The sequence below is a fragment of the Pteropus alecto genome, unplaced genomic scaffold (genome assembly GCF_000325575.1).
Source record: "Pteropus alecto unplaced genomic scaffold, ASM32557v1 scaffold67, whole genome shotgun sequence".
NCBI lineage: Eukaryota > Metazoa > Chordata > Mammalia > Chiroptera > Pteropodidae > Pteropus > Pteropus alecto.
In genome coordinates, this window is record NW_006441061.1 from 1,169,859 (window position 1) to 1,174,805 (window position 4,947).

General features: G+C 52.9%; 1 long non-coding RNA gene across 1 annotated transcript; it reads left to right on the forward strand.

Annotated features, from left to right (window-relative positions):
• The first annotated feature begins 246 nt into the window (after positions 1-246).
• LOC112484791 lies at positions 247-3,486 on the forward strand. Its single transcript, XR_003048228.1, has 2 exons — positions 247-380; positions 603-3,486. It is a non-coding gene; the product is annotated as an uncharacterized LOC112484791 (long non-coding RNA).
• The last annotated feature ends 1,461 nt before the right edge of the window (positions 3,487-4,947 follow it).

Here is a 4,947-nt window from a genome sequence, read left to right on the forward strand (position 1 = left end):
GGTCAGACCAAGCAAAGGGAGTTAGAGGGTGGAGAGTGAAGGACCCTGGTGACTCATCCGAAATTAAATACAGGTTGGCACCTCCAGGCTTGTGTGGGAAGGAAGCAAGCTAGGACACTGCCCTCCGGAAGAGCCCAGCCTTCTGACCCCCGATGATGGAGCGCTACCTCCAAGGGGCCTGACTCTCAATTCTGAATGGGACCGTGTCTCTGTAGGCTTCTTGCCACTTGTCATTTCAGCCTGTCTCTCTTCCTTGTTCATTTCCATTTGTATCAAGGTTTATACTCCACGGTACTCGAAACGAGGGCTGTATGTGAGGACCTGTGCAGTTTGGGGTCTGCAGTGGCCCTGCAAGTGTCCTTTGGTGTTGAAAGAAAAAGGTATTTCTCTCTTTTCCGAGTATGTTCTGCAAATTGATGAACATTTGCAAATTGCTTTGAGATGCGTTAATTTAAGGTGTGAAATAATAGATCTTGTGCGAAGGCTTAGCCACATTTCTGGCATTGACGGATTTCTCTCCCGTCTGGCCTGTGATTTGGGGAGGTAAAAATAGTCCTTGCTTCTACATTTTTATCTTTTTTTTTTTCTGACGTCATTCTTAGGAAGCAGCGTGCACATGCCATGGACCTTTCCTTGGCCATCACCTCAGATGTCCGCCAGGATGTGGAGCTCTAGGGAACGAGAGTGCTCTTGCAGTGGGGGAGTCAGTCATCTGAGGAGGTCTGGGCACCCTCTGAGTGTCTGTGAAATTACTTTGAAATGAGTGGGGTGGCAGACGGCCAGGCTTGTCCGAAGACCCTTAGTAGCTTGTTGGTATGTGGCCATCTTCTCATTTCTGACTCCTGGGTAGTGACAAGATAGCTTTTTGGGAAAATGTTAATTTAAAAAGAGACAGGCCAGTGGCTTCACCCATGGCTGTTGGAGGTGGATGACATACACACAGTCCTTTGCTTTGGCTAAAACTGAATTACACCTACAGCCTTCTGAGACTCGACTCCCAGACAGGAGCTGACACTAGGGCAGATCGGGAGGTGGTGTAATTTCCCATGACGTCCAAGCTGGGAACTTGAACTAGGAGTATGATCTAGCATTTGACATCCGTCCCTCTAACAGGACTTGTTTGTGTAGAAACAGACCCACACACACACAGCCTCTGCCACTGTCTCCACTTCTGGATTTTTCCACAGACAACTTCTTGGTTGGTCTGGTGGCAAAGGACCAGTCTTCTAGCCAAGGCTTCTTGGCATCCACTGGCAGGATCGCCGCACCCCTCCAAACCCAACTGGCCACAGTGGCTGGGCTCTGTCCGGGGGGCCAGCGGAATTGAAAGGTGTCGCAGCCGGGATCTGAAATGCATTCAGTTCGAACGGCCTGGATCTGCACGGAGCCATTCTTTCTTTCTTTTAGACATCTGCGTGATAGTGACCTCATAGAAAAGAAAAAGGGGCTTTATGTAAGAATTCCATAGAGTGTGAAGGAATTCCAACAAGGGAAGGGGGTGGCAAGCTGCCATTCAGAGCTTGTAGTGCCTGCATTTTCCCAGCGTTGTTTAAGCTTCACACTTCAAAATTGGGCTGGGGGAGGGGGCAGCGCTGCACCCCGGTGCACAGAGGGCCATTTAAAGAGAACTTCCTGAGCGCAGGCCACCGGGTTGAGTCCCTCAGACCAGTTCTCACTGCAGGTGTGCAGCAGAGTTGGAACGAGTCCCCAAAGCCTGCCCCTACTAGTCCTTGTTTTCTCCAAAGTCTTTGAAACTGGAGTTACTTTACAAACGACCTCCAGCTCGTCTACAGCCTTAGACGAGGAATTCAGTCTGCTCCCAACCCAGAGAAGAACACGGGGCCCGGGGAGGGGAAGGCACTCGCCACAGTCACATTTCAGGATTCGAGCTTTGCCTCCAAAACGAGTGAGGTCAGAGCCCCAGATCTGCCTTCGACTTGTGAGCAGCTCGTTCACTTCTTAGAGCCTCAGTTTCCTCATCTGGAAAACGGGGACGGTGTGATGATGACCTCATAAAGTTCGAGGGAGGAACTAAATGAAATGATACATGTCAAGTGTGCGGCATGTGGGTAGCACCTTGTAAGTGTCTGATGTTCACGTCTTGAGTTTTTATGAAAGACGTGGAAACTATTTACTTACTAAGGACTTGCCCGTGGTCACTTGGCTGAGTTTCTCTTTGTCAAGAACTTTTCCGTGCCTCGGCATACCGAGGCCCTAAACGAGGCTGAGAAAGGTGTCACGGGGGGTCAGGAGGCCCTCCAGGTGCCACCAAAGCACTTTTCTATGATCAATGACCCTCAAGACCGACAGGGAGGAGACAGCAGCAGTTTGGAAAGAGACAAAATTTAAATGTCAGGTGGTCCTAAGCCTCTCCGGAAAATGTTTAGAAATTGGTATCATTTGTTCCTTTCTCTCCACCCCCCACAAGGCGAGGAGAGTGAGCCTTATACGTTTTCAGTGCATCCTCTTGGAGGGGGAGGGTCTCAGGAGGCCTCCAGAGCTGTGTCAGCCTCGGTGTGTTATTAAGCAAGGCAGATGTTGCGTTAATTATTTACACAGCGTCAGCCCCATCGGAGGTCTGCGCTGACAGAAGCGGCTGTCACAGAAGCGAGGGGACAGGGCAGCCCGTTCTTGGTCAGAAGTGAGCTAGGGGCCCTCTCCGCGCCCAGAGTCCTCATGGAGCATCATGGAGTAAGGCCTGAGGGAGTCCATGCGTGCTGGGCATGGAAACTGAGGCCATTTGGGATTCCCTCGGGCTGGCTTGTTTTCTCGGAGCGGGGAGAGAGATCCTTGTCCCCTGGAAGTGGCCGCCTCACCCCTCCTGAGGTGGCTTCTGTGGGAATTTGCCCAGCTCACAAATTCGAGACCCCGCCACTGTGGTGTGTGTGGTGAAGAGAGAGCATTGGCAGGCTCTGGAGATCTAAGAATCCAGCGCCTCCGCCCCCCAGCAGTCACCTCAGGCGAGGGCTTCCCATGGGCCCGGCCTCCACTCCTCATCTGGAAAATGGGCCAGTAATACCGGGCTCAAGGCCCTTGATTCTCGGGCACTGTTTGGGTGATTTGCCTTAGAGATCCAATTTTAGGATTAGAATTCTGAAAAGGAAGGGCCTGGGATCAGAGCCTTCCCTGAAAAGCCGCAGTGGATGAGGGACATGAATTCCAGGCTGAGGGAATTTGGGGGGGCCTGCTGCTGCCCTCGGCCACAGCACTGTTTTACATGAGGAGGTTTTGCACAAGTCATTTAAGAAAAGTTCTTATATGAAATATCCAGAATCTCTAAATCTGCAGAGAGAGAAAGCAGATTGGTGGGTATCAGGCTGTGGGGAGGGGAGAATGGGGAGCAACTGCTTAATGGGTGGATACAGGCTCTCCTTTCGGAGTGATGAAAATGTTTTAGAACTAGAGAGCAATGATGTTATGAATGTGCTAAATGCCACTGAATTGTTCACTTTACAGTGATTAATTATATGTTACTCGGAAAAATAACTTTATAAGAAAAGGTTCTGATGTTTAAAACCAAAGCATGAAAGCATCTCACCTTCACATGGGGAAACTGAGGTCCACAGAGACTGTGCCAGCCAGGGGTCTCCGAGCAGTCTGTGGCCTCTCGGTGACTTAAATCAGACCACTCGGCCAAGTTTCAGGCCAAGGCTCTGGGTCTGGTGCCTCGGCCTGGGCTCGGGGCGAAAAGTTCGATGCAGAAACAGAGCATTCAGTGCTGTGTGGGTTGAGTGGACTCTGTTTTGTTAGCCAGATACGCCCACGCTGGCCAGTATGTGGCCGTCCATTCACTCCTTCATTCAAGAACCACGTCCCAACATTCTGGGTCAGGCAGTACGCTGGGAGCTGGCACAGAGACCCTCTAACGGCGAGTCCCTGGGCCTCTCGCCACCTGGGGTAGGGGGGATGCAGGTTGTGTCACGAATCCCTTGTAGGTGTCTGTGAACAATTCGCAGAGGAATCTTTGGGGGCTCACTCTCTGGGGAAGTGGGAGAAGCTCCAGGAGGAAGGAGCATCTGTGCCAGAGACCTGAGAGGTTTGCCAGGCGGGGTGCCAGGAGGCCCGGAGGTCTGAGAGGGCCGGGCGAAGGGCAGCGAGACCGCAGAGTTAGGGGGTAGGCGCGGCGGTGGGATCCCGGGCTGTGGGCCGACCCCAAGCAGTACGAAGCCAGGAACTTCCTGACAATCCCTTAGCCTTTGAGCCTTTCAATAGGTCCTTTGTACCAGTACTTATCACATGTTACATCCTATTCTAACCCTTGACGTGGACTGACTCACTTCATCCTCCCAGCAATCCTATGACGTAGGTACCGGTACGTCCGTTTTATGGACAAAGAAACAGGAACAGAGAATCCAGGATACATGGTGCTGAAATACCATTAGCATGAGTGCTGTGAGGACCCCCCGCCCCCCGCATGGGGGTCTGGTCTGAAGAGTCAGAGGACAGAGGCTGCCATCTGAAAGTGCCCATTATGTGGGCTGTGAGTCGGTGGCCAGGCCCAGGGCCTGGGGGGAGGGCCGCCTAGGCCGCCGGAGGGAACAGCCTGAGCCAAGGAACCGTGCCAGGAGCACAGAGCGTTTGTCTCGTCTGAGCGAAGACTAAGGGGCTCGGCCACAGAAGACCGAGGCCTGTGGTGGGAGAGAAGGCGGCCGAGGCCCGCGGGGACCTGGGCGAGAGTTGGTCTTTAATGCGACAGCAGTAGGGCCCCGGGTACATCTGCAGCCTCACTTCTCAAGGGTGCCCCCCTCACTCCTCACCTTTTCTTAAACACACCAAGCATACTCTCCGCTCAGGACCTTCGCACTGGCCGTCCCCTCTTCCTGCACTCCTCCCCCAATCCTCCCATGCCCTGCTCCTAGCCTTCATCCAGGACACCCCAAAAATCACTTCTCCACAGAGACGCCACCCTATCAGAATCGGTCCCCACCCCTGGCCTGGCTTCATTGA